Below are 22,653 nucleotides of genomic sequence, written 5' to 3' on the forward strand. Positions count from 1 at the left end.
GTTTTGTGTTTTAAAAGTACTCATTTTCTAGTTCTGTCCACTAGAAAAGCCTGTAAACAAGGACTAGCCCAACAGCAATGAGCACTTCCAGAACCCTGATTGTGTCTGTAAATTCTATTTCCCACCAAAAAAAAAAAAAAACAAACCTCTTGGAAAGAGAGCTGATTCTGGGTGAGGCAGGAAGCTTATTAAATGAGTTGGGAATATCTTGTCATATCAGTAGCAAGGAAATGATGGAAAACTACTAGGATTCTGTCCAAAGAATTTGGGTACCAGCTTAAAAAAGATTCAGCTGACTAGAGATGGAATCATCTGAGCATGAGTAGGATGATAAATGCAATGAATTGAAACATATCAAGTATATTTAAATCAGTAGGATACGAAAAAAACTAAACCCATTAATCACTTTTAGAAGATGCTAAGGGAAACAATCCAATGTGTTAAAAAAAAAAAAAAAAGATCTCCAAGTAATGGAAGAATCAAGGGGAACTTTCTCTTTGCACAATTTTTTTCAACTAATAAACAAATAAGGAGTGACAGAATTAGGATATTACCATTTGCAGCCTCCTAATGAATTAATGGATCTGGGCCATGAACACCACTGGCTGTTCACATCACCAAAAAGAGACAATCAGGCTTTCAGTTCAGTTCAGTTCAGTCGCTCAGTCGTGTCCGACTCTTTGCGACCCCATGAATCGCAGCACGCCAGGCCTCCCTGTCCATCACCAACTCCCAGAGTTCACTCAGACTCACGTCCATCGAGTTGGTGATGCCATCCAGCCATCTCATCCTCTGTTGTCCCCTTCTCCTCCTGCCCCCAATCCCTCCCAGCATCAGAGTCTTTTCCAATGAGTCAACTCTTCACATGAGGTGGCCAAAGTACTAGAGTTTCAGCTTTAGCATCATTCCTTCCAAAGAACCCCCAGAGCTGATCTCCTTTAGTCCCTTGCAGTCCAAGGGACTCTCACGAGTCTTCCAACACCACAGTTCAAAAGCATTATATACCTCCTAAGAGAAGTGCAAAACACTATGTGTAAAATGTTCTTGACAAAATAATTGAACCTGAATCTTATCAAGCCTCTAGATCTAACTACCAATTTACAGCTTACAATGGCAAAGGAACATATTCAACAACATCACAGGGACATGATCAACAAAATTCAAATTGTTGGAAACCCTAAGACTGGAAACCCCAGTCTCTTCAACAATAACAAACAGCCAAATGAACAAAATTGCAAGGAACAAAAACAAAGACATGGTGGGGAGACCTATAACCTGTTGTTAACTTGCAAATGTATTTATTTGACCATTTCTGAAAAGGCAGGGTAGAATAAATCCATTTTCTTATAGTACCACTGCAAACAGACTGAATTTCAGAGCTCTTAGTTTGCTTTACAAACTTCTGAAGAGTGAACATAAGCAACTTAGCAAGCTTTTTCCTTCCCCTCCAGGTTCTCCTGAACTTGGAGGTGGGGATGTGCTGGGGGGGTGTGCTGCTTGGGGAGGAACTGGTGATAATTGATGCTAAATAAATAACATATGGTTGAACTTGCCAAACACTTTCCACCTCCTCCCATAGGCAACAGGAGGACTTGGCTTACTCTTTAACTAAAGTCATTTAGTAAGCAAGTTAAGTTTATCAAACACAGAGAATGGAGGGAGGCTTCCATTATAGATAATTTCCAAAGGTAGGAATGAATGAAACCCCGAGCTTAATTATTCAGCCCTTTCTTTTGCTGTCCAGACTGAAGTGTTCTTGCAATGGAGCTCAGATCCTTGGCCCACTGAGTCATTGATATAATGCACTCAGTACCTTTGACTAAAATGTCTTGGAAAAGTCATCTTGGGATGGAGTAGTTAGTTTATTATAATGATGATACTATACAAGGAAAATCAAAGCAGTAAGCAGCAGACAGTGACCCTTTCCTCTTGAACCCCAATGATCACTCCAACTCATGTCAGCTTTATAGTCCAAGTCAATTCAACTGGGAGAGCAGAGGGTGAGCTCAGAGAAAGAGGGGACCTTTTCCCAGATTTGTGGACCACACTTCAGAGCTTCCTGGATCCCAGCAGCCTTACCTTTGTAGTTGACGAGTTATGGGGGAGTGAAGATTTAAGACTCTCTTTTTTCACCAGTGCAGTAAAATGATATAAATAGCTGATCTTTTTCAGGTATACCATACAATTACCTTGTTCTTTTCCCATTGCACCCTCCATGATTTAGACACATAGATAGCCTCCCCATTATGTTCAGCCACTTCCCAGCAGCAAGATGCCTGCCTTGGAAGAGATAACTATTAGTACATCTTTAGCTGGTCCAATGTTGAGAAGATAGTTACCTCCCAAACTCATGTCTGAACCAGTTCAGAAATGATTTCGGATTCACCTGTGATGTCCCATGTCCCAGTGACAGTCCTGGGTGCCTTGTCCATGGTGGTGTACATGTCCTACTTGTGATATAGCAACCACCCTGGTCTGAATCGACCTTGATCCTCGCAGTATCCTCCATGATACTTCTGACCCCATCATCAGTTACCACTTCACCCTTGACAGGGCTATCACTAGACCCAAGAAAGAAAATCTGTAGAATTCCTGTAAGTATCAGGACGTTCTTACTCTCCAACAGACCGAATCAGGTCAGGTTTCTCCCTGTTAACCAGGTCATACAGCTCTGGCCTTGTTCTCACACTGAAAAATGCTGTCATTTTGAAGCCATTTTTCTTAAAAGTAGGGAGAGGGGATGGAACCATTCTAAGAGTGTGATGCAGTCCATAGCTGCATGCTCCTCTTCAGGACAGCTGCTCCCACCTCCTCAATGCACAAAACACAACGGAGGCTCAGGTTCTCCAAGTTCCAGCTCCAAGACAAAGGACTCGGCCAGTTTTTGAAGCCTTGGTGCTGTTTTGTGGTCAGAACTGTAGATGGGGCTTCCCTGGTGGCTCAGAGGTAAAGAACCCGCCAGCCAGTGCAGGAGACATGGGTTTGATCCCTGATCCAAGACGCTCACACGTGCCACAGAACAGCCAAACCCATGTGCTGCAACTGCTGAGCCTGTGCTTTACAGCCCGGGAGCCTCAACTACTGAGACCACGTGCCTCATCTGCTGCAGCCTGCGTGCCCTAGAGCCCGGGCTCCAAAACAAGAGAAGCCGCCGCATGAGAAGCCCCTGTACCACAGCTAGACAGTAGCCCCTCTCGCCCCAACTATAGAAAGCCATTGCAGCAACAAGATCTAGAGAGCCAAAAATAAATAAATGAAAACTATTAAAAAAAAAAAAAAAGACTATATATGGAGCCTGGAAGAGGCGAGCCCACTTCTGGTGGAAGAAGGCGTGGTGACCCGTCACCATGAATCCGCATAGCTGAAGCCAGGGGGTCGTTATTGCGCATGAAGCACTGGTACTAGGGCAGCTGCTTACCCTTCCAGTATCTCCAGAAGCACGCGATGCCCCAGGCCGCTCACCCCAAATGTTGCCTGTCTAACCAGCCTGGAGCTGAAACTCAGTTCACCAAAGGTGTAGCTGCAAGCAGCCTGCACTGAGCCCTGAGCACCCGCCTGGCCCTCCCAGCAGCAGCCACTCTCCCGCCACCCCATCTTGAGAGTGGGGACACCTGTCTATTAAAATTGACTTTTACTTCACCGATCCTAATGAATGGAGCTTGTTTGGAACCTGTCTCAAGCAAAGGCAATGTTGTTATGTTCTGTTTTAAGGAAAACAGGACCAGTATAGTGTTCATGGAAAGTAGATGAGGTGGGCTGCAGAAATCAGAAGTATTGAGAGCCCCTGGGCCCAGAAGTCAGGGAGGGTGAAAGTACAGGCCAAGCGAGGCAGTCGTGACATCTTCCCCACTAACTGATATCTGTCAGAACGTCATTAGCTAGGGTCTCCAGTTTGGCCGTCTGGGAAATATTGGGGTTTGAAAGAATGCTAGCATAGGGACCTGGGAAAAGCTTAGCTGTATTAAACTGCCCTCCAATTCAACTAGAGATAAAACAAGAGAGGAGAGACATATCTCCAAATTCAATTCTCCTATCTTTGCTTATGTTTTATGGAGAACTTATGTCATTCACAAAAGAGATGTCGTTTCCCCAGGGGAGACAGCAGGTGTACATTTCCTCTCAAGGTTATTTAATTGCTGTCAAGAAGACATACGATTAACAAAACCAAATGCTGGAAATATGAAGTAAAGACAATTTTAAAGTTGTTTATATAGTTGATTACAGTATATCATACACTGTGTTTATTTGCCATAAAGCTGTCTATCACAGACTGTTTCCACACCTGTGCCTTCACACTAAACAGCCCACTGCTTAGCTGTGTGGAAATTCCCAACTGAGATAATGGCCCATGCCCGGCAGAAGTGGCTTTTTCTTCTGGTGTCTTAGTTACCCCCTGGACACCAGCTTCACGCCAATAAAGGTGGGGCCTGAAGCCTGCCGACCCGGCCTAAAGTCTGTTTAGATGAGCACCCTTTGAGCATTACAGAAGCAAAGCAGGAGGGAAATGACAGACGTGGGGCTCCTCATTGTTTTTTGTGAGGTTGCTGCTCAAAGTGAGGCCTACTGTCAGGGGCTTGTTAATTACTGTTCGGAGATGAGACGAGAACAGAATTGAGAGGAAGCATTTAGAACTGCTGGGCTTCCTTGGTGGCTCACAGTAAAGAATCCGCCTGCAGTGCAGGAGACGCAGGAGGCGTGGGCTTGATCCTGGGTTGGGAAGATCTCCTGGAGGAGGGTATAGCAGCCCACACCAGTAGTTTTTCCTGGAGAATCCCATGGACAGAGGAGGCTGGAAGGCTACAGGCCATGTGTCACAAAGAGTCAGACACGGCTGAAGCGACTGAGCGCAGCACAGCACTTAGAACTGTTGGCAACCACGGGGCAGCTTAAGTTTATTTCTGTTGAGTCTAATTAAAAAAAGGGACTTGAATTTTGTGTACATTGATTTTTATTCCATTTTAAGTTATTTTTACTGCATTTTATAAAATATTAGGCTGTAACAGACTGGAAATTAAAAAAGAAATAGATTCTTCACCACACATAGTTTGAGAAGCATTGCTTCAGAGCAAAAACCCACATGCATGCTACATCCCAGGATTTCACTTTGACACTCTGACACACTGTCCTCAAAGGGCAGCCAATGGCAAAAAAAAAAAAAAGTGGATTTAAAAAGATGGTCTCCCAAAGGATCAAACGGTCCCTCATAAGTGAGAAGCAAGTATCTAATCTACTACACATGTGTTAGGTCCCTGCCAAAGGTTGGTATTCCTAATGAAACCAGCCCAACTGATCCCCTGTCACGACACAATCCTTAGGCTTTTCAATAATACTAGCAGTAGTAGAAAGAGTAGCAGCAGCTAAGATTTGCAAAGGACTTACCATGATGCAGATACTGTCCTAAATACTTTATACATACAAAATATCAAATAGCTTCTCTCTCTTTGGAGTAATATACAGTCTCACCTATACATGTACCAGAAGAAGTATAGCATCAAGTCTGTTTACAATGATTCCTTGTACAGCTATGAAAACTTGCTAACAAGTGACCTCTTTTTTAGGTATTTCAAGACATGATGCCATGTATACTAGAGACAATTATTAAGACTAGAAACAATACCCAGGAAGTAAGAGTTTTGTGTTCAGATATTGGGCATAGTGCATAGCTGGAAAAAAAATTTAATACTGAAACAGCATTTAGTTTTAGAAAATACAAGGATATTTTGAACCACATTTTCCTTTTTTGTTGTTCCACTTGGAAGTTCTCAGGCATGAAATGGAGATAAAAATACAAGTGGAAGAAGCAAAGACAATGTAAGCCAGCTCGCATCAGAGCATAGAGACATTATCCAAGATGAAGTCTTCCACCTACAACTTTTCTCCCCACAACTTGACCGATTTTTTGAAAAGATAAATAAAAATTTTTAAAACCTTTAGATAAACTAAATAGAAAAGACTCAAATAAATAAGACCAGAAGTGAAAGAGGAGACATTACAACTCTTCCTATGCAAATACGAAGGATCACAAGAGACAATCACTGTTTTATGCCAACAAATTGGATAACTTAGAAGAAAAAGATATATTCCTAGAAATAGATGACCTACCAAGACTGAATCATGAGGAAACAGAAAATCTGTACTGACCAGTAACAAGTGAGGAGATTGAAAAACCTCCACACAAAGAAAAGTCTAATGGGTGAATTACACCCAACATTTGAAGAAGAATTGATGCCAGTTCTTCTCCAACTTCCCAGACCCTGATGCTAGGAAAGACTGAAGGCAGCAGGAGAAGGGGAAACAGAGAATAAGATGGTTGGATGGCATCACTGACTCAGTGGACATGAATTTGAACAAGCTCTGAGAGATAGTGAAGGACAGAGAAGCCTGGTGCACTGAAGTCCATGGGGTCGCAAAGAGTCAGACACAACTGAGTACCTGAACAACAGCTTCTCAAACTCTTCCAGAAAATTAAGAGGAAGGAGCACTCTCAAAAACTTGTTTTATGAGGTTAGTTATCTGGATAACCAAGCCAGATAAGGATACTACAAGAAAACTACAGACCAATATCCTTGACGAATCAGTTCAGTTCAGTCACTCATTTGAATATTGGTACATAAATTCTCAACAAAATACTAGCAAACCAAATTCAATAGCAGGTTAAAGGGATCAGACACCACGATCAACCTGGATGTCTCCCTGGGAGTAGTTCAGCACACACACATCAATAAATGTGATACACAACATTAAAAGAACAGAAGAGAAAGATCAGATGATCATCTCAATGGAAACTGGACATAGAAAGAACATATTCCAACATAATAAAGGCTGTATATGACACACTCACAGCTAACACATCTCTTTTCTCTAAGATCAGGAAAAAGAGCACAATGCCTCTCACCGCTCCTATTCAACATAGTACTAAAAATCCTAGCCAGAGCAGTCAGGTAAGAAAATGATATAAAAACCATCCAAACTGGAAGATTAGAACTAAAACTGTCTTTTCTGCAGATGATATGATCTTCTATATAGATTATCCTAAAAACTCCATCAAAAAATTGTTTAAATGAATCAGTGAATTCAGTAAAGTTGCAAGACATAAAATTAACTTACAGAAATCAGTTGTGTTTCTATACACTAACAATGAAAATTTTCAAAAATAGATTAAGAAAACAATTCTATTCACAATAGCATCATAACAATAAAATACTTAGAAATAAATTTAACCAAGGAGGTAACAGATCTGTGCACTGAAAACTATAAGACTTTGATGAGAGAAATTGAAGACACAAACAAATGGAAAGATATTCTTTGTTGATATTGTTTAAATGTCCATACCACTCAACTCATCTATAGATTCGATGCGATTTCCGTTAAACAGCAACTTTTCACAGAAATAGAAAAAAATCCTAAAATTTGAATGGAATCACAAATGATCTAAAAACAACCTGAGAAAACAAAGCAGAAGCCATCATTTCCTGATTTCAAACTATAGCACAAATCTGTAGTAATCAGAACAGTATTATAGTGGCATAAAAAAATAGACACAGACACCAATGGAGCAGAGTAAAGACCTGAGAAATAAACCCTTGCATGTACAGTCAACAAGCATTTGATAAGTGAGCCAAGAATACTCAATGAAGAAAGGATAGACTCTTCAATAAATGATGTTGAGAAACTGGGTTGACACATAGAGAAGAAAATTGGACCCTTATCTTAACCACTCACAAGAATGAACTCAAAATGGATTAAAGACTTAAACATGAGACATGAAGCCTTATAATTCTTAGAAGACACCATAGGTGGACAAAACTTTGAAATTGGTCTTGAAAATATTTCTTTGGATTTGACATCAGAAGCACAAACAACAAGAGCAAAAATTAATAAGTGGGACTATATTAAATTAAAAAACTTCTGAGCAGCAAAAGAAACAATCAACAAAATTAAAAGCCAACCTGTGACAGGTGGCAGAAAATATTGGCCAATCATGTATCTGCTAAGAAGTTAATTCCCAAAATATACAAAGAACTCATACAACTCAGTAGCAAATAAACCAAACAATTCAATTAAAAATTAAGCAAAGGACCTTCTGAATAGACAAATCCTTTTCACAGAAGACTTGGTACATGAAAAGATGCTCAACATAACTAATCATTCTATTCAGTTCAGTTCAGTTCAGTCGCTCAGTTGTGTCCGACTCTTTGCAACCCCATGAACTGCAGCACGCCAGGCCTCCCTGTCCATCACCAACTCCTGGAGTTCACTCAGACTCACGTCCATCGAGTCGGTGATGCCATCCAGCCATCTCATCCTCTGTTGTCCCCTTCTTCTCCTGCCCCCAATCCCTCCCAGCATCAGAGTCTTTTCCAATGAGTCAACTCTTCACATGAGGTGGCCAAAGTATTGGAGTTTCAGCTTTAGCTTCATTCCTTCCAAAGAACATCCAGGACTGATCTCCTTTAGAATGAACTGGTTGGATCTCCTTGCAGTCCAAGGGACTCTCAAGAGTCTTCTCCAACACCACAGTTCAAAAGCATCAATTCTTCAGTGCTCAGCTTTCTTCACAGTCCAACTCTCACATCCATACATGACCACTCGAAAAACCATAGCCTTGACTAGACGGACCTTTGTTGACAAAGTAATGTCTCTGCTTTTTAATGTGCAATCTAGGTTGGTCATAACTTTCCTTCCAAGGAGTAAGCGTCTTTTAATTTCATGGCTGCAGTCACCATCTGCAGTGATTTTGGAGCCCCCAAAAATAAAGTCTGACACTGTTTCCACTGTTTCCCCATCTATTTCCCATGAAGTGATGGGACCAGATGCCATGATCTTCGTTTTCTGAATGTTGAGCTTTAAGCCAAATTTTTCACTCTCCTCTTTCACTTTCATCAAGAGGCTCTTTTGTTCTTCTTCACTTTCTGCCATAAGGGTGGTGTCATCTGCATATCTGAGGTTATTGATATTTCTCCCAGCAATCTTGATTACAGCTTGTGCTTCTTCCAGCCCAACGTTTCTCATGATGTACTCTGCATAGAAGTTAAATAAGCAGAGTGACAATATACAGCCTTGACGTACTCCTTTTCCTATTTGGAACCAGTCTGTTGTTCTATGTCCAGTTCTAACTGTTGCTTCCTGACCTGCATATAGGTTTCTCAAGAGGCAGGTCAGGTGGTCTGGTATTCCCATCTCTTTCAGAATTTTCCAGTTTATTGTGATCCACACAGTCAAAGGCTTTGGCCTAGTCAATAAAGCAGAAATAGATGTTTTTCTGGAACTCTCTTGCTTTTTCGATGATCCAGCAGATATTAGCAATTTGATCTCTGGTTCTTCTGCCTTTTCTAAAACCAGCTTGAACATCTGGAAGTTCACAGTTCATGTATTGCTGAAGCCTGGCTTGGACAATTTTGAGCATTACTTTACTAGCGGGATATGCAAATCAAAGCCACTATGAGGTATCACTTCACACATATTAGGATAGCTATTATCAAAAAGATAAGAGGTAAGCTTTGGCAAGGATGTGGATAAAACAGAATCCTTGCACAGTGTTGGTAGGAATGTAAATTGGGGCAGAGCCTATGGAAAATAGTGATAGAGGTTCCTCAAAAAATTAAAACTACCATATGATCTAAAAATCCTGCTTCCGGGTATATATCCAATGGAAATAAAATCAGAATCTTGAAGTAATGCCTGTACTCCCATGTTCACTGTAGCATCATTCACAAGAGCCAGGATACAGAGACAACCTAAGTGCCCAACAACAGATGAGTAGCCAGGATACAGAGACAACCTAAGTGCCCAACAACAGATGAGTAGCCAGGATACAGAGACAACCTAAGTGCCCAACAACAGATGAGTAGAAAAGGAAAATGTGATATGCAAGGAATTATAGCCATTATGTTGGCTGTAATCTGTATTCTAGTATAATCAGTAAAAATACTGAACGATTAGGCTGTACACCTGAAACTAATACAATATTGTAAATCAACTATTGCTGTCGTTCAGTCGCTAAGTCATATCTGACTCTTCGCGACCCCATAGACTGCAGCACTTCAGGCTTCTCTGTCCTGTTTCCCAGAGTTTGCTCAAACTCATGTCCATCGTTTCGGTGATGCCATCCAACCTTCTCATTCACTGGTGCCCCCTTCTCCTGGCCTCAGTCTTTCCTAGCATCAGGGTCTTTGCAGTGAGTTGGCTCTTCACATCAGGTGGCCAAAGTATTGGAACTTTGGCTTCAGCATCAGTCCTTCCAATGAATATTTAGGGTCAATTTCCTTTAGGATTGATTGGTTTGATCTCCTTGCTGTTCAAGCATCTCTTAAGAGTCTTCTCCAGTACCACAGATCAAAAGCATCAATTCTTCAGCGCTCAGGTTTCTTCATGGTCCAATTCTCAGCTATACTGAGAGTATATCAGCTATACTTCAATAAAAGAAGGAGATAGAGTACATATATACAATTGAATATTATTCAGTTATGAGAAAAAAGTAAAGTCTGCTGTTTGTGACAAGATGGATGCAACTTGGGGGCATGCTAAGTGAAATTAACAGAGAAACATAGATACCGTCTGGTATCACTTACATGTGAAATCTAAAAAAGCCAAATTCATAGAAACAAAGGGTAGAAAGGTGGTTACCAGGGGCTGGGGGGTGGGGGGGGGGTGAGGTAAATGGGAAGGTGTTGATCAAACTTTTAGTTATAAAATGAAAAAGTTTGGAGGATCTAATGTGCAGCATGGTAACTATAGCTAACAATATACTTGAAAGTTGCTGAGAGTAGATCTTAAATGTTCTCACCACAAAAAAAGAAATGATAATTGTGTAAGGTGATGGAGGTGTTGGCTCACACTGTAGTGGTGATTATTTCACAATATATGTGTATCAAGTCAACACATTGTACATCTAAAACTTGCACAGTATTTTATATCAATTATGTTTCAATAAAAATGAAAAAAAAAGATACTTTCCTTATTGGTAAAATGACAACCTGTGGGGAAAAAACCCACAAAAATGTATTTCTGTGATCGTGTGCTGTACACTGGTTCTTGCTGCCCTGAATCAAATGCTTCATTTAAGTGACTGTCATAATATTATTGCTGATCTCCTCTCTTCAAAATATATACCCAACTATCACTTTATCTTACGGTCCTTCTTGGAATCTGAAATCATGTATTCTAAGGACATTCATGAAAAGGCGTTTTTAAATTTACTGCTTTACGTAGACTGGGTTGCATGCTCAGTTGCTTCAGTCATGTCTGGCTCTTTGAGACCCCATGGACTGTAGCCTGCCAGGCTCCTCTGTCCATGGGATTCTCCAGGCAAGAATACTGGAGTAGTTTGCCATTTCCTCCTCCAGGGGATCTTCCTGACCCAGGGATCAAACACACATCCACACATTGCCCAAGTCTCCTGCACTGCAGGAGGAGTCTTTACTCACTGAGCCACCTGGGATTGGGCCACTACAAAATACAATCTTTTTCATCAGCTCCCTGTAGCCTAGGCAAAGTATTTATTTTCTCTCCAAGTCCATATTGTTGAAAAACTTACCTGGAGCTGCCCCAAAACTGGGTCTTGATGCTAAAGTGCACTCCTAGAAATGCAAAGATAATGTGTAAAAGAAAAAAAAATCTGTCAGTGATGTAGATGAAAATGAACGTTAGAGCAATTCCCAGGCAGTGGAGAAAGAACTCAGTGTTTACATAATCCTAATGTGCATACATGGCTTCTTCATATTTTCCTGCTAAAGCTCATCTGGCTTTGCTCAAGACTTCAAATGCAGTGAATTCTAGGCAGCACCTAATATTTATTCATGCCATTGTAAGAGCATCTTTGCAGTTCTTGCCAAGGTCTGTCATAGAATATGTTTATCCAGCTGCATGGCAAAAACATCATACACAGTCATCATTTTACTCAGTCGCCTTCTCAATATTTTCTCCTATGATTAAATTAACTCATAAATATTACACCTTTAATGCCAGAAAGCTATGGTTCATCCAGCCAGTTGAATACTTGTTTGCCCATTTTCTAATGGCACTCAGTCATTTCATTATAGAGTCTGAAATAATGAAAAACACTGCATTTACTTAACATGCACAATAAACAGAGCAGGACCCGTCTATGAGCTCCTTCATTATGCAGTGCAAGACTGCAGAAGAAATTTTGTAGGAAGAACTGTAAGGATTGTGTTGAACATGGTTTTGGTAAATACAAGCAAACAAGCTCTGACTGCTTAATGCGTAGGATAGAAATGCTGACTCTATTTGCAACTGGCACAATTTTTTGCTCAACCCTGGAGGGTTTCAAATAAACACACACATCTTGGTCTTACTTGTACTTAATTCATTACCAGACTATGCTCATGAACCTGGTAAGCTGTTACCAGGTACTGTGGCATTTTTGAGACTCTTTCCTTTAAACATCCACACCCAGTCTTTTTTTTTTTTTTTCTTTTAAGTATTCATCTCCATAGTAAAAGGATGGGAGCTTTGGTCAAGAATCTGCTGTGCCCTCCAAGGCAGACCTTGGTGACAGAAGCACAGTATGCTTCTCCATTGATATCTGGCCCTGGAGGCAAGAGCCACCTACCGCAGGAGCCTTATCAAATCACCTTCTGAATGACATATTTATAGTTGGCACTGCAGGGCAGTCAGCTTTTGTAGAATTATATCCAAATATTCTCCATCATTCTGGGAATAGCCTTGGTTAGCAATTGCTCATAATGTCAATGCTTTTGGAAACTTTTTACAGTCATTTTATTGTTTTTATTTCAAAAGTAAAACTTAAAGGAGCTTGAAAAGTAGGTTTTTAGATGATCACACAATGGCCTGATTTCAGTGGTTTCAGTTCTGTGCATTTTACTTTATGTGCACCCACTGAAATTAACCAAAATTAATCCATATTTGAACAAAGACTGTGGATACAAATGAGCCCTAACTCCCTAGCTCCTCGGTGTACTGCGCTAGCTGAAATGTTTGGAATGCATTGGCCTTGGGAGGCGAAGAAGTTATAGCAAACAACATATGGGCTTTAAAATCTGGAACTATCCAAGACAGAGCAAGAAAGCTATTTTCACTTTCCTTGTCCCCCCCTTTTTTTCCCTCCAGAAGATGAGTAATTACTAATCACATTTTATTTTCATCTTTAGAGCTGCATCCCCAAAAAGCCAGGTCAGTTTAAAACTGCTGGCGAGTTTGCAGCTCTGTCCAATGATTATCTAATGCATTTGTGTCCTCCGCTTTCCCTGTTGTGTCAAAACGCACGAAGGAAATGTGTTAAGCCCACTGAGCTGTTCCCAGCTCTTTTATTCACCTTGCAGCATGCTAGTTCCTTCCCTTGGCATTGATATCATTATGCATTTGTCAAAGGCAGACTCTCACTTCAGGGGCCTTTATTATGTGTGACATTTGGCAGCAAATTTTGCCACTGGGGTTTGCTTATATCCTCTGTATGTTATTGTACTTCTTTGGCATTCAGTAAATTCCGTACACCCACTTCTTTGATGTTCATTCCAGCCCCTAAATGTGGAAACAATGACTGAAATTTTGGATCAAAGCATCTCATAGATGACAGGCAACACAACTCTCTGATTATGCACTAGAACAGAGGGGATCTCCCCTCCCCACCTCCCCCGGCTAAGATCTAGGCCAGTAGTCCCTCCAGGAACAGCTCTGACTTCCCTAGTGCAAAAGCACGAGAGGAAACTAAAGAAAACAAGTCCAAGGTTTTAGGAAAAAAGAGACCCAACTAAACAGCTGAAGTGAAGCTCATGGTCATTTCTAACTGTAGGGAAAGCTAACGACGGTTCCAGTTGGTCCTCTCATTTCTTTCCATGGGTCATATTCTAGTCTAGCACTTCTACGGGGCTAGGATTTTTTCAGGTTTTGGAAAAGTCTCCAGATCTAATTTCTGTATAACGTCAGCTATACAAGATGGCCTAGATTTTTTTTTTAATGCATATTTAAAAGAAGAGGTAAAGGGGTCCAGGGATTAAGAAATTTTTAAAGTAATTGAAAAAACCCAAAACTACCCAAATTTCAACGAGTTAGTTTTGCAAACTATAATTAGCTGTCTGGAACAGTTTTCAGTGTTTGCTTTTGCTTTACTCCTGGGATCCCAGTGCAAATAATTACTTCATTCAATTTATTTCACAGGTCAACTTTGACTCATAAAAGCATTAAAGCAGGTAACCCCCTAGGGGTGTTGGGAAGACAGATGAGCAAATAGATACGAAACTGTCGTAAGCACTTTGGGGGCGGTGGTGGTGAAGGCACTTTATAAATCCAGGATATTTTATGGTTATGTGTTCACTTCACTCCACTTGGTATCCAGAATGTGCTAGTTATAATTAATACACAATGTTGGGAACTATTATAAATGTACCAGACTCTTTATAAATAGTGAGGAAGATAATTGTGTTTGAGAAATTTCATCCTGTATAAATTAGAATTCCCAGTAGAGTGCCATAATTGAGAATAGGGCTGAGTGCACTGAAGGGAGAAGACAGTCGTCTTAGCATGATAGCATGTGTTCAACCAAAAGGTAGAGTGCCAAGAAGGAAGCATGAAAGCCCTTAAAATACCAGTTTCAGCTTGCCCAAGCGGGAAGCTTTTACTGACCAGGCATATGCAACAGTGACATCCAGCGGTTGTGGAGATAATTACAAGTGAATCTCATTTTAAAATATAAAATGTTTTAAATTATAATAAAATATTCTGTATGGTCAAATGTTGTCTAGATTCTTTATCTGGCCACATTGTAAGTCAATAATTCAGACTGGATGCCAACTGAAACAAAATTCACTCTACTTCCTAAGTAGTTTCCAAAATCTGTTTTGTTAAGTGTTATTTTGATGTTTTTTAAAATTTACTAAAATTATAGTGCTCCAAGGGTCTCCCTGACCCTCTTAAGCACACTTAGACATTTTTACAAAGACAAATGAGACTGTGTATATGCTGCAGACACAGCAGAAATGAAAGCTATACTTGACTCCTCTGTTAAATATTCCATGGAAAACATCCATGACCCTGAACATATTCATGGTTGTGGAATTGCTCTGAGAAGTTCATTATGATTTTTTCCAAGTCACTGAAGATGAAGAGAAAGAAGAAGGGAAAGGGAAGAAAAGGAAAATAAAGGAGAGAAGGAAGGAAGGAAAAAAGGAAGGAAGATTAGGAGGGAAGGAGGGATAAGTGGGAGAAGAGAGGGAGGGAGAGGGAAGGGAGGCGAGAGAAGAAAGAACAGTACTCATTAATCTCCAACAAGTTTTGGTAATAAGTCCATGTAGGATAATATATCTGAAGAGGGAATTCAACGGGATAATTAGCTCCCCCCTCAACTTCTTGTTTTAAATTGCATTCCTTCAACAACCAACCAATTAACTAAGTTAAAAAATAATAATTTTCATTTAAAAAAATCTGAAAACAGCTGCTGTTGTTGTACCTAGACCACTGTCACTTGTAGGAGGATGCTGGCAAGGGGGCCCTCTCAGTGACCCTGGGAAAGAACTCTCCACAGAAGCCTGTTAAGTCACCTCAACCTGTAAATTATGTATGTTCACGTCAACGCTGAGTATGTCAGGTGACAGCTTACAACTTCCCAGGCGGCACTCCCGGAAAAATCATCATCTTGTGCCAAGCTTTTCTCAATTTTAGATTTACCCCTCCTATTGGGGTTCTTTCCCTTCATCTGTCTGCATCTTTAAAGTTCTCAAGTTGGGAAGAATTTACAGGCACCCTCTCAAATCCTGCTTGTTAGAGGAGGGAAATAAACACGTTTCACATCTATCCAACTCCAACAAGATAATCAAGACATAATTCCATAAAAAGCTCCAAATACCGTTCAGCTCATATACCTCTCTGTTGTGCCCTAATGGAGGAGAAAGCACTGCTCAGAAGCAGTTGGATTGAAGGAGCATGTGCACAGGAGACCTGCAGTGAGCACTCTGCAGAGACTGCCAGTCCAGAGACATGGGGAGGGTCCCGGAAGGAGTGCCTGCAAAACGACCTGTGTCAGTGAGAGTTCTGGGAGACGTGTGTTGACACAGAGCAGGTGAATCTGCAGGCTTTAGCCAGGTTTGTTTGCTTTTACAAGGCCTTTGAACTGCAGGAGGGATTATCCAGATTTTAAAGCAAAACAATGCGTTCCTATCACTGCTCTCTCAGTATCTTCACTCAGAGATCCCTCTGGCTTATTGCTTCTTGGTGGGGAATATATGGAGAATTGGCACACCCAGGTCTCACCTCTCCTTTTAGTTCCGCAGGAGTCTGGCCGGGTGGTTCTTATCCAGGGCACCCTGTAACTCTTATTTGATAATTTATTTCTAGAATCAAACCCCGGGGTCCCTCAAAAGCAAGGGTAGAACCTTCCCTTGACAGGCTGGAACTTCCTACATCAAGGTGGCCATAGCCACCACATTACCAGCTCCTGCCGGCCTGAAGAGCAAGAGGCTGGCATGAGGGATCAGTTCCTTCTTTTCTCCCTAAGGAAAAATCCTGTCTTGCAAAGCTTCCTTTGATGTTTCAAGATTCCCTAAAAAAGGCAGTTGCCAACATGCATACCCTCTCCTGGCTTATAGCTTCCGGTATAGTTTTACTGCAGTATATAATGTAATAATCTGTTTAATTTCTTTAGAGAGATGTTATATATATATACAGGTGGTATTTGGGTGGAATCACATGCCATAAACCTGTCTGCTCCTATCCAGGTTCAGAATACAGAAGAATCTGTTTTACAGACATTCTAGAATTTTTACATGGTCAATTGGCTGGTTTTGTATTCTGGAACGTATCAGAGCATCTACAGGAAAATATATACATAAATTCTATAAAATGGTGGCAAGATTTCTGATTTACTGATACTACTGGTTTGAATTTTCACAAAAATATTTAGCTATAGGACAATGTATTAGGCGTGTTCTTAAAGGTAAATAACTGCAGCCAATAAAAGTTGGGCCTATAAAGGGTCCCATCTTCTACTAGTTTTCTGCACCGAGAATTACTACCAGTATAATCATGGCTCCCTGCACGCTAATATTTCCTCTGATACAGTATGATCAATGTTGTGGAAAAACATTTATTATATTTCTTCTAGCTACTTAAAGGCATTACTGAATTATGGGCATCGCAAAACGAATCCACTGTGCATTTTTTCTTTATGTGACGTTTTTACAATCTTCATTTTCTGCTTTGCAGCCACTGAGCTATAGAGATCCACACTCTGTCCCTCTTACAACTGCCACTGGGGCCACCCTCTCCTTTCTGCTTTACTACGTCTGAAATGCACTTCCTATGATAACATTCCTTTTCATTCTTTGCCGGACTCTTCTCTGAAAAGGAGGAAGTGAAGAAAGAAATTATACAATGTGTTGTTAATAACAGTTCTTAATCTTCTTCCTTAATGAAGGTGATGAAGTTTAGACTGAGAAAAGGACAAGGGGAGGAGATGGTATTTTACGGAATCATTCCAGGAGAGCTGATGGACTCTGAATGGGTGTGGGTTTTGCAGTTTTGACATTTAACAATTTTATTAACATCTGCGCTTGTTGTGCACCTTAGTCCACAGGATCTGCAGTGGGGAGAGAGTGTCCAGCTAACAGCCCGTGACTCAGGCCCTGCCAGGGGATGAATCAATTAGCAAGACAAGCAATGATGCAAACACTTCAGGGTCACTCAGGATGCTGTTTGCCTTTTTGATAGAGAAAGCCCGCCATAAATAACATCACACCTCAGGAAATCATTCCGGGAGGCCCACATGCCGGCGGGGCTGCAGCCTGGGACGGAAGGAATCGTTTGCTCATTGTGTGTATTTCCCCCATCTCAGTCAATGGAGGATTTGTAGTAAAACCAAAGTATTTCAAAGGAGGACAGTATGTGGTAACAGAGGCGTGTTTAGTGATTTCTTTTAGTACCAGAACCCATGATTTATGACCCAGAGTTAGAGCCAACTTTATTACAAAAATGACTTCACCCAGAATAACCTTATTCAGGGCTCTCAGGAGAATGATGTAGCACCCAACAGCATTATAATCTAGCAGATATTCACAAACAATTCCTTCCTCAGACTCATTTCCTTCCCCTTGCAAGAGGCGCCCTTCCCCCTTTACCTGCTGGCAGAAGTGGGGTCCCAGGCAGTGCTCTTTCTGCGGTGATCTGCCCGGGTCAGGCATTGACAATAAGCCAGGGCAGAAGCCACCTCCTGGGTCTCAGTGGCATCTTCCCCAAGCCTGTGCCCTGAGGAATAATGTGCAGAAGACACCCACTCACCCTTCATTCCCTCCCTGCACAGAGCTTGCCTGCTCCCTGCACTCCCACCCACTCTTCCAGAACTCAGATCCCCATCACCTCAGAGAGGCTTGCCGAAGCTCCCCGCTCTTCTCATTGCCATGGAAACCGCCAGCTGCACTAAAACTGCCAAGGCTGGGTGTCCAGGCAGGGTCCCCAGGGCGTACCAGGATCTGGGAACTGGCCCTCCATCTTATTAAACTCCGGTGTCAGCTCCTAGCAATTGTTTTAAATTTACACCCTCAGAGTGCCTTAGTGGGATTACATGTCCATTTGCATTAAAACAGGTTTCTGTCATTAAACTGCCATACAGTAAGCTTCCTTGGGACAAGTTAATGAGCTCTAAATATCATCAAGTAGAAGTTCACTTCACCAAGATGGCCAACAAGGGGGGCAAGAGGAAGTGACTGCTCAGAAATCCTAGCCCGGGAGAAATATAAGTGCCAACTACAGAAGGAGGTCTTGTCCAGGTCCTTCTTCGCTGTGAGATAAGTGGCTCTGATTTAGAGCTCATCTGGGAGAGTTGGCAACATTATCTCTATTCACCAAGAGCCTGCAGTTCACTTCCTAGTCCCGATTCTGAATACGCATTCCCCTGTGTCTGCTGAAATTCACCAAGGGACCGCTGGCCCCTCTACTCCGTGACGGTGCCTCAGGCTACTGTGTTTTACCCTGTTGTCTGTCTGTCCTTGAGGAGCTTGTGTGCATCCAGGTTGTCTGAGGACAAATGCACGCAGCAGAGCATCAAGCAGTTGGAGTGAATGCTCCCAACTCTAAAATGCCCAGCTGGCTATTATGGGACTGTCTGGACCATCAGCTGGGGGCCTGGACCCTGGATCTCTGGTCCTGATAAGAACACACCACATTGGTTATCTAGAAGCAGAATGAAAACATTGAGTTATTGAGGCTGGATTGTCTCTGTTCACAGGATTGCCTTGCCCTTACAAATATTTATATATGTGTGTCTAAGTAGAAAGATTTTATTAAAAAAAAAAAAACAAGTAAATCAACCTCCAAACTTTCTTGTATGTAAAGGAGGAAAGACTGGCTGCAAGACAGACTTCCCGACCTGCAGAAGCTGTGATCTCATTTCTGTGTAGACAGACATTACAGGGGACAGTAATGTATGATTGAAACACTGCTATATTTAGAAATGACAGGATGGGCATTATTAATAGCTTAATTGACATTAAGGCAATTACCCCTACCCTTATTACAGTTTGTAGAATTACACAGAAAATATTGGCTGAGGCCTTTTTTTCCCTAGAGCTACCCAAGGATACAGCATTTTATTTCATGCCAGATCCCGGTTTTGACATTAGATACTTAGCTATAGAATGATTTCAGTAAATCATTATAAATGCATTATAATAAAGATGTTATGAGCTATCAGATATTAACCCCCAACCCCTAAAGAGAGATAAATAGCCCAGTTGCATGATTCCCACTTTTGTTTCATAAGAAATAAGCTTTTGCAAAGAGCAACTGACTAATGAATTATAAAATGGTGTGTTGAGCTCAGATAATTAAACAATGCATTTTAGTGTCTAGTGTAGGATGAACACTAAATCATATACAAATAAAAAGGGAAAAGCCTAAACCCCCAAGCCCAGCTCCTATTTTCAAATAACATTATGGTTGGTCTACAGTCTAGAAATGCTCAACTGTTTTCTCATCTGATTAGAGAAAGTTATCAAGTACAAGATCAGGACACAAGTAAGTCGACTAAACCAAGAGTCAGAGCAAGATTCTGGATGTGCTGATTTCAGAGAAGCCCACAAAGTTATTTTAATGGAGGTTTTACATGGAGATTACCTTTCTTTCCAAAGTGTTTAGTGGGGCAGAAGTCTAGAAGAATCCGGAAGTTCCCAAGTTTCTTTATACCTTTATATTTTATCTCTTAATTCATAATAAAACATACTAGTGAGGGTGGGTGGGTGGAGTAAAAGTCTGATACTGATAACAGTCTTGGTCTTGTAGTGCTGGAAAGACAAACAGGAGGAGGTGGAGAAACACAGAGATGGGTTTGGGTTCTAACCATCTTCAGGTATACCACCAGCCCAGCCAGGCGACATCTAGTGGTCAGCCTTGGATCACCATGAAGGTTTTGCCTGAATGTCTCCCACATGGGGCTATCTTGCCATTGGCGGCCCTTTTGGCGTGTCCTGGGTTTGTCATGGGGTTTGAAGTTGAGTATAAGCACTGCCTGAATACATGTTTTAGTTTTCCAGTCTCTCAGAGTGCTCCAAGGCACTCCTCTTTTTCTTCGTCGAACAGCAAGACACTAATGATTGTTTGGACAAAATCAGAGATGGCCTTGGACTCCGTGTGAGCAATGACCGCTGGTGCTTGTGAGCAGGACTTCCCTGGAACGCCGGGAACCTCACGTTCCACTCGACCAGCTCTCTCCTGTGTTCCAGTCAAGCCAACCACACAGCCCTGTGCCCCTCTGCTTCCCCAACCCCATGTGTCACCTGATGCTATGGACCTCCTTCTAAGGCTTCTTTATTTCAAAATAAGATGAGGATATTAATATGTCTACCCAGGCAGTTGTGTGAGCATTACATGAAATTAGTTATTTAAAAGTACAGAGTAAGCCCACAACTAAAAGGTATTTATTTTTAGTTTTTTTATCTTGTAATTTTCCTTGCCTGGTTCTTCTCTCTTCATTCTACCTTTATATCTTACAATTATCTCTCCCTCTCTCTCACACACACAAACACACACACATACACACGTTTGCAAATCCCTGAAAGGCAGAGGCTCTGACTTGCTCATTCAAGCATACCTTTCAGTGTCTAGCATGTGTTTTGCTTAAGGTCACACTCCATACATGCTTGCAACACTGAACAATATTAATAATATAATAGCTACTAGTAACATTTTCTGAGCTCTTGGTATGAGCCAGGCACTCTGCTAAGTATCATCACCTCATTTAATTCTTACAACAAGTCTCTTAGACAAGTACTATTTTCATCTTCATTTTATGGGAAACTAAAGTTTAAAGACATTCTATAACTTGATCAAGGTCACACAAGCTCATAATTGGGCACCCAGAATGCAAAGAATCAGCCCAGTTTGGAGTTTCAGCTCTTATTTGCCACGTGTTGAGTTGATTTTCTCAGCTTTTGTCTCTCTTAGGCTGAGCTCAGTTAAGGGATCAGCATGTACCCACTCTTACATGGATGATTTTAAGGACCTCGATCTTCGACGTTCCAGGAAGTTCAAAAGTATATGCAAACTCTAGTTTATAGCTACTCAATAGTCACTTATCTGCAAACTCCTGGATCATTACATAAAACCATCCGAAAAGATTTTACAATTGCATATACCGTAAAGTTAATTTCACTTTGAGAGACTGTATCTGAGGGAAGTGATACACTCAGTTACGTACTCAGGTTGGTGGCCACAATAGATGAAGCTGTCTCATTATTCTTAACAGCCTGGCTCCCTGGCAGCCTCACTCCATCACATGGTCACAGGCAAGGGACATCCTCCCAGTCTTAGAATGCTTACGCTTCTTAGTGGTTCAAGTCTCACAAACCCCACACCTTAATTAAAGAGGTAAATTAAAAGGAATATTCAACCTCAAGGATGAATTCTTTTAGTAATTTGAGGTGGATGCTTTATTGGATAAAAAGACACACATGGGTTTATTAAAAATTCTGCCTTCATGTACAAGGATCTGTGGAGGAGGTTACCTAAGGTGGTGAGGAGTTTGTGTAGCCGGAGATACGTGCTTGTAAAACAGCAACCAGAGGGAACAGGCCTAAGGTCTGTTGCTGAAGGACACAGCTTGGCTCTTTGTTCTCTGCTTGCCTTTCAGGCACAGCAGCCAGACATTTGGGATCACTTCTGGTCTTTATTTCAAACTTGCTGACCGAGTGCTGTGCTGGATACCACTAGGGTCAGAAAGAGTCAGGCCTCCTCTGCTCTCAGGCATATGGAGGCTGCCACAGCTCGGCTCCTTAGCAGTGGATACTGCTGTGTGCCTGCTCTCTTGTTGTGAGCAGAGGTACTATGTGTCACTTCTGGGCCAAAGCATTTTATTTTCAGACGACTCCCCAGCTCTCTCCTCCTGAGCAGAAGTGAGCCTGAAAGCCTGTGTTGAGATGATAGAAGGCCTAGTATCCTGGATTCCTAAATGACTTGGTGGAGATGAGTCCTCCACAGGCCCATGGTGGACATCAGCAAGAAGCAAACTCTTTTTAGATTAAGTCACTGACATTTGGAAGCTGTTTATTACCACAATAAAACCAAGGCAATCCTGAAAAATACAGGAGCTGACTTTTTGTTCAGAAAATGTGGCCTTTCTTTCCAAGTCTTAACATCTTTAATTTTTTTCCAATAGCTTTATCCACTGATTCAGTGGTTTACACATTTTTT

General features: G+C 41.4%; 1 pseudogene; it reads right to left on the reverse strand.

The window, feature by feature from the left end:
* Nucleotides 2,050-22,653, reverse strand: part of LOC102184851 — a 138,727-nt pseudogene continuing 118,123 nt past the window's right edge.

Source organism: Capra hircus, chromosome 2, assembly GCF_001704415.2.
Source record: "Capra hircus breed San Clemente chromosome 2, ASM170441v1, whole genome shotgun sequence".
In the NCBI taxonomy this organism is placed as follows: domain Eukaryota; kingdom Metazoa; phylum Chordata; class Mammalia; order Artiodactyla; family Bovidae; genus Capra; species Capra hircus.